Raw genomic sequence first — 12,905 nt, 5'->3', positions numbered from 1 at the left:
AACAAAATGATCAACCCTTTTACAAGACAAGGAGCACCCTTTAAATAGGAGTTCATAGGGATCCTTTAGCAAATACAAAAATATGAAAAAGGATTAACTAGCAAACCCTAAACCTAATGTGAGAGTGAGTCTTGGCCAAGTGAAGGGAGATGATTGGTGAAGGCATTCCCATGAGGATTCTAGGCCAAAAGAGGAAGGAGACCAAGTGACCTTCTAAGGCATAAACCACAAAGGCAAAAGGAGACAAGGTACATGTCTACTTTTGCTTTTGCTTTATGCTTTTTGCTTTCCTCTCTCTTCCACTTCATCCAAGTGCTCCAATCACCAAGTGCCACCTAGCCATGCTCTACTTTCTCTTAATTACCTACAAAACAAGACAAACAAGGATTAGCATGTTGGTTTAAGTTAATCTAATCTTGGTCAAAGGTCAACTTTGGATCAAAGTCAACAAGTCAACCAAAATAAATCAACTAGAAACCAACTTAGGGAATTCAAACTAAAGTAATGCAAAACAAAGATAAAGGTGATGGAATAGAAGACTCCTCTCTAGACATGCTTCTAGTGATCCTTTTTGACGGAGCTTCTAAGGAGGTGGTCATGCCTTTATCATCCTCCCCTTCTTGGAGAGAATTCGACCACGAATTCTTAAACCCTACATCAAAAGGAGAAAGGTCACAAACATTAAATGAGTTACTTATGTTGTAGCTTGGGGGTAAGTCTAACTCATAAGCATTGTTGTTAATTCTCCTAATGACTTGAAAGGGGCCATCCCCTCTAGGGAGGAGCTTAGACTTCCTTTGAGTAGGGAATCTCTCCTTTCTCAAGTGAAGCCAAACCCAATCTCCCTCGTGGAAGATGTCCTCCTTCCTTCCCTTATTACCATCCTCTTGTTGTTTCTTAACTCTCCTCTCAATGGTTTCCTTAACTTGTGAATGCAAGTCTTGGATGTACTTGGCTTTGGTCTCACCATCTTGGCAAGTCCATGCCTCATAAGTGGGTAGGGGAAGGAGGTCTAAAGGAGTTAGGGGATTGAACCCATACACAACCTCAAAAGGGGAATGAGAAGTAGTGGAATGCACAACCCTATTGTAGGCAAACTCTATGTGGGGAAGAAGTTCCTCCCACTCTCTAATGTTTTGCATTATCATACATCTTAGCATTTGTCCTAGGGTTCTATTAACCACCTCGGTTTGGCCATCACTTTGGGGATGACAAGTGGTGGAGAAAAGAAGCTTGGTGCCAAGTTTACCCCACAAGGTTCTCCAAAAATGGCTTAGGAACTTGGAGTCCCTATCACTTACAATGGACCTAGGTAGGCCATGTAGTCTTACCACTTCCTTGAAGAAAAGATTTGCAATATAAGTTGCATCATCAATCTTATGGCAAGGAATGAAATGAGCCATCTTAGAGAACCTATCCACCACTACAAAAATGGAATCCCTACCTTTTTTGGTCCTTGGGAGACCTAAGACAAAATCCATAGAAATGTCAACCCAAGGCTTGGAAGGGATAGGCAAGGGGGTGTAAAGACCATGGGGTTGGACTCTAGATTTGGCTTTCATGCATGCTATGCAACCTTTGCAATGCCTATCTACATGCTTCCTCATGTGAGGCCAATAGAAGTGTTCTTTCAAGACTTCCAAAGTCTTGTTTGGCCCAAAATGCCCCATTAATCCTTCCTTATGTGCCTCTCTAATGAGTGAGGCTCTTAAGGAACCTTGGGGAATGCAAAGTCTCTTACCTTTGAAAAGATATTGATTGAGAAGGTAAAAGTCTTTGTAAGCCCCTTGGTGGCACTCACTAAGAATGGGGGAGAAATCAACATCCTTTGGATACAATTCCTTAATATGATCAAAACTAAGAAATTTAGTTTCAATAATGGAAAGAAGGGAATGCCTTCTTGAAAGTGCATCCGCCACAATGTTAGCCTTTCCTTGCTTATGTTTGATCACATATGGGAATTGTTCTAAGAACTCTACCCACCTAGCATGTCTCTTGTTTAACTTGCCTTGGCTTTTCAAAAATTTGAGTGACTCATGGTCACTATGTATCACAAACTCCTTTGAAAGAAGATAGTGTTGCCAAGTTTGCAAAGTTCTCACAAGAGCATAAAGCTCTTTGTCATAGGTGGAGTAGTTGATGTGACTCCCCTTGAGTTTCTCACTAAAATAAGCTATAGGGTGCCCTTCTTGGAGAAGCACGGCCCCAATGCCTACATTGGATGCATCACACTTAATTTCAAAAGTTTTGGAGAAGTTAGGGAGGGCTAAGAGTGGTGCATTGATCAATTTTTGTTTTAAAGTTTCAAAAGCCTTTTCTTGATCTTTGCCCCACTTATAGGCCACACCTTTCTTGACCAATTCATTGAGAGGGGCAGCTATGGTGCTAAAGTTTGGCACAAACCTCCTATAGAAACTAGCTAACCCATGGAAAGACCTAAGCTCACTTACATTCTTTGGGGGAGGCCAATCCTTGATTGCCATCACTTTTTCTTGGTCCACATGGACCCCATGTTGATTTATTTTGAAACCTAGGAAGATCACATGATCCATCCCAAACACACATTTCTCCATATTAGCATACAAGGATGCCTTCCTTAAGGTTTCTAACACACTCCTTAAATGATGCAAGTGGTCATCTTGAGACATACTATAAATGAGAATGTACTAGGTGCATTGGTCAAGCCAAAAGGCATGACTAACCACTCATATAATCCAAACTTAGTCTTGAAAGAGGTTTTCCATTCATCACCTTCTTTGATTCTAATTTGATTGTACCCACTTTTCAAGTCTATTTTGGAAAATATGGTTGCACCATGTAACTCATCAATCAAATCATCTAACCTAGGAATGGGATGCCTATACTTGATGGTTATGTTGTTGATAGCCCTACAATCTATGCACATTCTCCATGTTCCATCCTTTTTGGGGACTAGGATCACGGGCATTGCACAAGGACTCATGCTATGTTGCACCTACCCCTTTTCTAACAACTCATTCACTTGTTTTTGAATTTCTTTAGCCTCCTCGGGACTAGTCCTATAGGCTGGCCTATTAGGCAAAGATGAGCCTTGTATGAAATCAATTTGGTGTTCTATACCTCTTAGGGGTGGGAGACCCTTTGGAGGTTCTTGAAAAACATCTTTGAACTCATCTAAGACTAATGACAAGTCTAAGGGACATCTAGAGTGAGGGTTTTGGAAGGAGGGGGAAGATTCACTAGGATAAGCTAGGAAGATGGGTTTTTGGGCAAGCATTACCTTCTTCACCCCCTTGAGAGTGATCATGCTCTTCTTGGACTCATGCCCTTGCGCCTTCTTTTGCGCCTTCTCTTCTTTTCTTTTCTTAATCATTTGCAATTGGTCCTCATTGACTTCTCTTGGTGAAAGAGGTAGTAATGTGATCTTTTTACCTTGGAAGCTAAAGGTAAACTTGTTAGCATGGCCATCATGAAAAGCTTTTCTATCAAATTGCCATGGCCTTCCTAATAAAATGTGAGTTGCTTCCATGGGCACTAAGTCACATAATACCTCATCCTTGTAGTTTCCAATGGAGAAGTTAATAAGGACTTGTTTGTCCACTTTAATTTCACCTTCCTCACTAAGCCAAGAAAGCTTATAGGGCTTGGCATGAGGGATGGTTTTCAAGCCAAGCTTGTCCACAACCCTTGTGCTAGCTACATTAACACAACTTCCACTATCAATTATGAGGGAGCAAGTTTTGTTGTTGATTTGGCACCTTGAGTGAAAAATATTTTCTCTTTGGTTTTCAAATTCTTTAGGCACTTGGCCTAGCATGCGCCTAACCACTAACAAACCTCCTTCATTAGGTTTGATTTCATCCTCACTTGAAGATTGGGAAGAAGTGTGGGAGGAAGAACTTTTAGGGGAGGGGGGAGAAGAATGTTCACTTTCAACCTCTCCTTTAGGGTTCAAGATCATGTTCCTTTTTGTTGGGCAATTTGAAGCAATGTGACCATAGCCCAAACACTTAAAACATTTGATGGAACTAGTTCTTGAACTTTGAGAAGAGTTTGCATTTTCATGGGAGGTTCTAGACGAATTGGTCCTAGGTGGGTGGTCTTTGGAAGGAGGTTTCTCATCCTTTCTTTCTTTTCCTTTCCAAGTTCTAGAGTAGTATTCATTGTATGAAGTATTCCTCTTGGCCTCTTGTTTCTTTTTCAATTGACTTTCAACTTTTAAGGCCAAGTGTAAAATTTTGTCAAGAGTGGAATACTCATACAACTCAACTACATCTTGAACTTCTCTTCTAAGACCACTCACAAATCTAGCTACCTTTTCTTCTTCACTTTCAAATTGGAGTCCTACTTTGAGAAGCATTGACTCCATCATTTTAAAATATTCATTCACACACATAGACCCTTGTTGAAGCCTTTGGAGCTTCAAAAGAGTCTCCCTCCTATAGTAGGAAGGAACAAATCTAGCGCGCATCAAAGTTTTAATGTCCATCCAAGAGGCCGCGGGTTGCTCTTGGTTAATATTGTCCATACACAATTGATGCCACCATGTCATGGCATAATCTTCAAATTCTAAAACTACTAAATCTACTTGTTCTTGATTACTAACTAAATGAATATTGAAGATTTGGTCCACTTTTTGCTCCCACTCTATGTAGAGGTTTGGATCATTCTCCCCCTTGAACTTTGGAATCTTGATTGGTGGAGGTTGTCTTTGTGGGAGTTGATTGCGCCTTCCACCACCATCATAGCCGTGTCTTCTTCTTCTTCCACCATGGCTAGAGTCCTCGGAAGAGGACCTCCTCCTTCTCCTCTCATCTTCCCTAAGCTCAAGTCTTTGGATGTGCTCTTGTAGGAAGATCTCACTTTGCCTCCTATCCGCCCTCAATTGGTCAAAAGTTTCTCTCCTACTCACTTCCATCTCACGTAAGATGTTGGCAAGGGTTATTTGTCCACTTTCTTGGGCCATAGGAGTCACCATGGGAGGGGAATAAGGTGAGGCCGACTCCTCCTCTTCTTCTACCTCCAAGATTGGATCCATATTCATGTTCCTACACCAAAAACTCACCAAAAACCGAGACAAGGAAGAGGTTAGCTAACAAACAATTCCAAACCCGAGACCAAGTGTGGTCTTCTCAAGCACCCAAGTGTTTTTGATCACACTCCCAAAGCACACAAGCAAGGCTAGCACTCAAAAACCTTCCAAACAAGTGAAAACACCTTTAAAGAGATGAAAACCTTTTCAAAGCTCAAACAAGTGGCTCGGCCACAACACTCTAGGAAGACAAGGAAAAGAAAACTACTAAGACAAAACAAAGATTACCTAAAGACAAGCAAGCAAAGCTCAAAAAAAACAAGAAAGTTTAACTTCTAAGGAAACTTGTTTTTAAAGACAAAACTTGAACAAGACTAAAACAATGAAAAGCACTTTTAAGGACTCTATGGAAAGCATTTGAACAAGCCAAGATTATACCTCAAATTATGCATACACCATGAAAGATCATAACCAAGTCAAAGCATGGAACTAATTTGCCAATATCACCCAAAATCCAAGTATAAATTTTGGTAGCATAACACCTAGTAAAAATGACCAAATGGATTCACCAAGCATTGTAAAAGCTCTCGGCCAAACTGTTTTTGGTCTTGAAAACACTTTTTCTTTTCAAAACTAGGTACTTAAAATGATAAGAAGGATGTTTTAGGGTGTCTTGAACACTTAGTTCCTTAAAATTAGGTCAAAATCAATTTCAAGGAGCATACAACAACACAAGGCATAGATCTCATGCAATACTTCAAAAACTTAGAAACAAGAACAAGAAAACTCAAAGAAGCATATGACAAGAGACTCAAGCAAAAGTTAGACACATTTAGAGACTCAACATGACATACACAAAGACACAAACATGTAGCTATCATGCATTTAAACTCATGGATTTGAGGCTCAAAGAGTAAGCATCAAAAGACATGTTATCCAACCACATTTAGGAGCAAAATAGTCACAAAACCGAAGCCAAAATTGCCACAACATAACCTGAAAATGTTGTTTTTCGTATTCTCGGCAGCTCTGACCTTTGCTGACTCATTTGATCATAACTCTCTCCACAGAACTCCAAATGCGTTAATTCTTTTTTTGTTGGAAACTAGACTCACAGAGCTTTCTTTTGATATAAAGAACGTTAATTTTGGACCACTGAGCTAGCTGCAGTATTTTTTTAAAAAACGTACACGTTGCTGCCAGCACTGTTTTTTTGTGGACCATTCAAAGATAGCTACACAAAACAAGGTTAGAACATGAAAACACCATATTCAAGCACAACCAAAGCTCTAGATACCAAATGATGAAGGATTATCTTGTTTCCTTTTAGAGTTATGAATATGGTGAAGTTGTTTAAGAAAGCTTTTTGAAAATTCCCACTGGACATTAAGATAGCATGCTATCTAGATGTGAAGGTTCATTTCTCAAGCTCATGAAAAGAAGAAGAGAGTTGGATTCAAGCTTAAACACACACGGCAATAACAACACTAAAGAGCAAAATGAAAGAAGAAACAATAAAAATGGAAAGCATAGAAGATGAAGAATGGAAGAAGCACGCCACTCATAGGGGGGGATCTAAGCCAACCAAGCCCTAGAGATGAGTGATGGTGCCGCCACTTGCAAGCAAGATAAGGCACAAGTGAGTTCACTTCTAGGAAGGAGAGCTCACGAAAATTTAAAGGTTGAAACACAATAGTTTAGAAACAAAATGATCAACCCTTTTACAAGACAAGGAGCACCCTTTAAATAGGAGTTCATAGGGATCCTTTAGCAAATACAAAAATATGAAAAAGGATTAACTAGCAAACCCTAAACCTAATGTGAGAGTGAGTCTTGGCCAAGTGAAGGGAGATGATTGGTGAAGGCATTCCCATGAGGATTCTAGGCCAAAAGAGGAAGGAGACCAAGTGACCTTCTAAGGCATAAACCACAAAGGCAAAAGGAGACAAGGTACATGTCTACTTTTGCTTTTGCTTTATGCTTTTTGCTTTCCTCTCTCTTCCACTTCATCCAAGTGCTCCAATCACCAAGTGCCACCTAGCCATGCTCTACTTTCTCTTAATTACCTACAAAACAAGACAAACAAGGATTAGCATGTTGGTTTAAGTTAATCTAATCTTGGTCAAAGGTCAACTTTGGATCAAAGTCAACAAGTCAACCAAAATAAATCAACTAGAAACCAACTTAGGGAATTCAAACTAAAGTAATGCAAAACAAAGATAAAGGTGATGGAATAGAAGACTCCCCTCTAGACATGCTTCTAGTGATCCTTTTTGACGGAGCTTCTAAGGAGGTGGTCATGCCTTCATCATAAACGAATGCAACTAAACATGGGTGGCCTTCGATTAAACACCTTGTTTCTCTACGTCTTTTTCCATCATCTTTATCTTTACTTCCTTTTCTTTTTCTTCAATTTCACTTCCTTCTATAGTTTATATTTGTTCTTTTTCTATTCTTTCTTTTTCTATTTTCTCTTCAGCCTATGTTGATCCTTACTGGCTTGTCTTGGTGTCATAAATTTCAACTTCATTTCATGTCCCTCATGTCTCAAATAAAGGGAACGTTTATCAAGATTGAGCGTTTTAAAATGAAGCCATGCCCATCTTAAAAGAAGATGACAAGAGTTCGTGGGAGCAATATCACATAATACTTCTTTCATACATTGTCATGTACTGAATTTGATCCTCGCTTGATTCGAATGAAAGCTTGTTGGTAACATGAGTTTCTCCACCAATCTTTGGCTTACAACAGTGTTGTCGGTTTCGTAAACTAATGCAACTAAACATGAATGCCCTGTGATTAAACACCTTGTTTCTCTACTACCTTTTCCATCATCTTTATCTTTTCTTCCTTTTCTTTTTCTTCAATTTCACTTCCTTCTGCAGTTTACATTTCTTCTTTTTCTATTTTCTCCTTCAGCCTATGTAGATCCTTCCTGGCTTGTCTTGGTGACATAAATTTCCACTTCATTTCATGTCCCTCATGCCTCAAATAAAGGGAACGTTCATCAAGATTGAGCGTTTTAAAATGAAGCCATCCCATCTCAAAAGAAGATAACAAGAGTTCGTGGGAGCAATATTACATAATACTTGTTTCACACATTGTCCCGTACTGAATTTGATCCTTGCTTGATTCGAATGAAAGCTTGTTGGTAACTGGAGTTTCTCCACCAATCTTTGGCTTACAACAGTGTTGTCGATTTCGTAAACTAATGCAACTAAACATGAGTGACCTTTGATTAAACACCTTGTTTCTCTACTACCCTTTCCATCATCTTTATCTTTTCTTCCTTTTCTTTTTCTTCAATTTCACTTCCTTCTGCACTTTATATTTCTTCTTTTTCTATTCTTTCTTATTCTATTTTCTCCTTCAGCATATGTTGAACCTTACTGCCTTGTCTTGGTGTCATAAATTTCAACTTCATTTCATGTCCCTCATGCCTCAAATAAAGGGAACGTTTATCAAGACTGAGCGTTTTAAAATGAAGCCATCCCATCTCAAAAGAAGATAACAAGAGTTCGTGGGAGCAATATCACATAATACTTCTTTCACACATTCTCGCGTACTGAATTTGATCCTTGCTTGATTCGGATGAAAGCTTGTTGGTAACTGGAGTTTCTCCACCAATCTTTGGCTTACAACATTGTTGTCGCTTTCGTAAACGAATACAACTAAACATGGGTGGCCTTCGATTAAACTCCTTGTTTCGCTACGTCCTTTTCCATCATCTTCATTTTCTTTTTCTTCAATTTCACTTCCTTCTGCACTTTATATTTCTTCTTTTTCTATTCTTTCTTTTTCTATTTTCTCCTTCAGCCTATGTTGATCCTTACTGGCTTGTCTTGGTGTCATAAATTTCAACTTCATTTCATGTCCCTCATGCCTTATATAAAGGGAACGTTTATCAAGATTGAGTGTTTTAAAATGAAGCCATGCCCATCTCAAAAGAAGATGCCAAGAGTTCGTGGGAGCAATATCACATAATACTTCTTTCATACATTGTCTCATATTGAATTTTATCCTTGCTTGATTCGAATGAAAGCTTGTTGGTAACATGAGTTTCTCCACCAATCTTTGGCTTACAATAGTGTTGTCGCTTTCGTAAACTAAGGCAATTAAACATGAATGGCCTGTGATTAAAACACCATGTTTCTCTACGTCCTTTTCCATCATCTTTATCTTTACTTCCTTTTCTTTTTCTTCAATTTCCATTCCTTCTACAAATTATATTTGTTCTTTTTCTATTCTTTCTTTTTCTATTTTCTCCTTCAGCCTATGTTGATCCTTACTGGCTTGTCTTGGTGTCGTAAATTTCAACTTCATTTCATGTCACTCATGCCTTAAATAAAGGGAACGTTCATCAAGATTGAGCGTTTTAAAATGAAGCCATGCCCTTCTCAAAATAAGATGACAAGAGTTCGTGGGAGCAATATCACATAATACTTCATTCAGACATTCTCCTGTACTAAATTTGAGCCTTGCTTGATTCGGATGAAAGCTTGTTGGTAACTGGAGTTTCTCCACCAATCTTTGGCTTACAACATCGTTGTTGCTTTCGTAAACGAATGCAACTCAACATGGGTGGCCTTCGATTAAACACTTTGTTTCTCTACGTCCTTTTCCATCATCTTTATCTTTACTTCCTTTTCTTTTTCTTCAATTTCCCTTCCTTCTACAGTTTATATTCGTTCTTTTTCTATTCTTTCTTTTTCTATTTTCTCCTTCAGCCTATGTTGATCCTTACTGGCTTGTCTTGGCGTCATAAATTTCAACTTCATTTCATGTCCTTCATGCTTGAAATAAAGGGAACGTTTATCAAGATTCAGCGTTTTAAAATGAAGCCATGCCTATCTCAAAACAAGATGACAAGAGTTCGTAGGAGTAGTATCACATAATACTTCTTTCACACATTGTCCCATACTGAATTTGATCCTTGCCTGATTCGAATGAAAGCTTGGTTGTAACTGGAGTTTCTCCACCAATCTTTGGCTTACAACATTGTTGTCATTTTCGTAAACGAATGCAATTGAACGTGGGTGGCCTTCGATTAAGCACCTTGTTTCTCTACGTCCTTTTCCATCATCTTTATCTTTACTTCCTTTTCTTTTTCTTCAATTTCTGTTCCTTCCACAGTTTATATTTGGTCTTTTTCTATTATTTCTTTTTCTCTTTTCTCCTTCAGCCTATGTTGATCCTTACTGGCTTGTCTTGGTGTCATAAATCTCAAGGGGAGTCACATCAACTACTCCACCTATGACAAAGAGCTTTATGCCCTTGTGAGAACTTTGCAAACTTGGCAACAATATCTTCTTTCAAAGGAGTTTGTGATACATAGTGACCATGAGTCACTCAAATTTTTGAAAAGCCAAGGTAAGTTAAACAAGGGACATGCTAGGTGGGTAGAGTTCTTAGAACAATTCCCATATGTGATCAAACATAAGCAAGGAAAGGCTAACATTGTGGCGGATGCACTTTCAAGAAGGCATTCCCTCCTTTCCATTCTTGAAACTAAATTTCTTAGTTTTGATCATATTAAGGAATTGTATCCAAAGGATGTTGATTTCTCCTCCATTCTTAGTGAGTGCCACCAAGGGGCTTACAAAGACTTTTACCTTCTCAATCAATATCTTTTCAAAGGTAAGAGACTTTCCATTCCCCAAGGTTCCTTAAGAGCCTCACTCATTAGAGAGGCACATGAGGGAGGATTGATAATGAAGGATTGACCCCAACCAAGGATTGAGGCACATGCTTAAGAAGACTAAGCATGTTTAGAAAGGAAGTTCACTAATCCTTCATCCCTTTCATTTGTGCTTGTTATTTTTTGATTCCCTAAGTTGGCTTAGTTGAATCAACTTTAGTTAACTTGTTGACCTTTTGACTAGGTTTGCCTTGTTGACTATAGTTGACTTGACTTAAGCCAACATGCTAATCTATGTTTATTTGCTTTGTAGGTTAATTAGGAGTAAGAAAGCAATGCTAGGTGGCGCATGGTGATTGGGGAGCATAAATGATGTGGAGGAGAGAGTAAAGCAAAGGCATAAAGCATAAAGTAAAAGGCATGAAGCAAGTGTACCTATGTACCTTTGGTCTCCTTTATTTTTAGCACACTTTGGCCACTTTTTGGAGACATATGAGACACATTCTTTGTCTCCTTTTGTGCTAGAACGAAATTAACCTTGCACACTGATGAGTTCAAATTTTTGCCCTCATTTAATATTTAAATTTGGGGATTTAATTGAATTTTCTGTGCTTAAAGATTATTGGATTATTGGATTTATTGAGTAATTTTGGTAAAAGTGGCGTAAAAATTGATTTTAGTTGCATAAAATATTATTGGATATTCTAACGTTTGTTAATGCAGCTGGAATTTATTTTTGGTCAATTAATAGTGTGATTTTAAAATATTCAAAGTTACAAAATAAGTCCAAAATCAAGAAATTCTGAAAAAGAATAAATCAGGAGCTAAATGCACCCCCAGATTTTATTTGCACACTCTTCCCTCAAGTGCACCACAAAAACCTGTTCTACACCCCCAGTTTTCACTAAGTTGCACCCCTCCTACCACTTAAACTCCACTCAACCAGATTATGCCATGTGGCAATCCCCACCTCTTAAAATTAGCCAACCAGAACAAGCCACGTGTCATAATCCTACCCTCACCAAATTAACCAATCAGATTCTGCCACGTCATCATCTTCATCTCCCAAAACCCTAACCCTAATTTTCTCCTCTCCTTCCACCCTCCACGGCAGCCGCCGCCGCCAACCTCGCCGACCACCACGCACCACCATCTGCGCGAACCAGCACCGTCACGCCGCAACCACCATGCCTCTCCATCTTCTCCATGGCAGCAGCGAACACGAGCATTTACCAGCCGCGACCACCACGAATCTGCAGAACCTCCACACCTCCATTTTCTCTCCATCATCTTCTTCGTTCACGCCGGAAACAGCACCTGCAACGTGCAACCAGCGTGACCAGTCGCGGCCGTCACAGATCTTCGCGCGAACCAGAACGCCATCGCAGCACCTCTTTTAGCTACCATTAACGTTGCAGAACCTCCATTACAGCAGAAATGCAGATCTGCACCGCACCATTGCACCTGCTCCAGCTCCGCATACCACCACCGCGAACCTTCTCCGCAGCGCATCCGCCAGCGCGACCTGCGCAGCTGCCACAACCACCTCCATCTCCATAGCAGCGAACACCACCACGCCGGAAATGAAACGCAACCTCTACAGCACGAGTTCCGCCGTTTCCATTACAGCAGCGTCGCCGGAGGAGAAGAAGAAGAAGCCTGCCGCCATTGCCGTCACGAGGGAGGGAGGAGAGTGTGAAAGTGAAACCCTAATTCTGGAAAGTGTACTCTGCGCCACGTGTCAGCCTCTGATTGCACAGTCAAATTGGTCAAATTTGGTCAATTGGTCAACTCTGGTCAAACTGGTCAAACTCTGGTCAAATTCTGGTCAATTTTGTAAAAATGCTTAAATGCGAGGGGCAGAATTGGAAATTGGACAGGAATTAAGTTGCTAATTAATTAAATAAAAATAAAAGATTTTAGGAACTAACAGATAAAGCCCAAAGTCCAGTGGAAGCCTATATAAAGAGACTTAAGGGAGCAGAGAGACTGACAATTTACAACACACAACTTAAACACTTAGAACTCTCTGGTTTTGGAAAATACCGTCTCCACCACATCTCTCATTCTTTCTTTTATTTTCTTTCCTTCATATCATCATGTATTCCATCAAAGCCATGGAGGGCTAAGCTTTTAGGGTTGATTCCACTGTAATTTCTTAAATGGATTCTGAGGTTAGATGAATTTATATGTTTTGTTATATTGATTATTGTTGTGGTTTTTCTGTTTATCTATGTCCTTTGCTTCTTAATCGAA

The sequence above is a fragment of the Vigna unguiculata genome, chromosome 4 (assembly GCF_037176805.1).
Source record: "Vigna unguiculata cultivar grain cowpea cultivar isolate G323 ecotype 2 chromosome 4, ASM3717680v1, whole genome shotgun sequence".
NCBI classification, from domain to species: Eukaryota; Viridiplantae; Streptophyta; class Magnoliopsida; order Fabales; family Fabaceae; genus Vigna; species Vigna unguiculata.
This window is presented reverse-complemented; position numbering follows the sequence as displayed.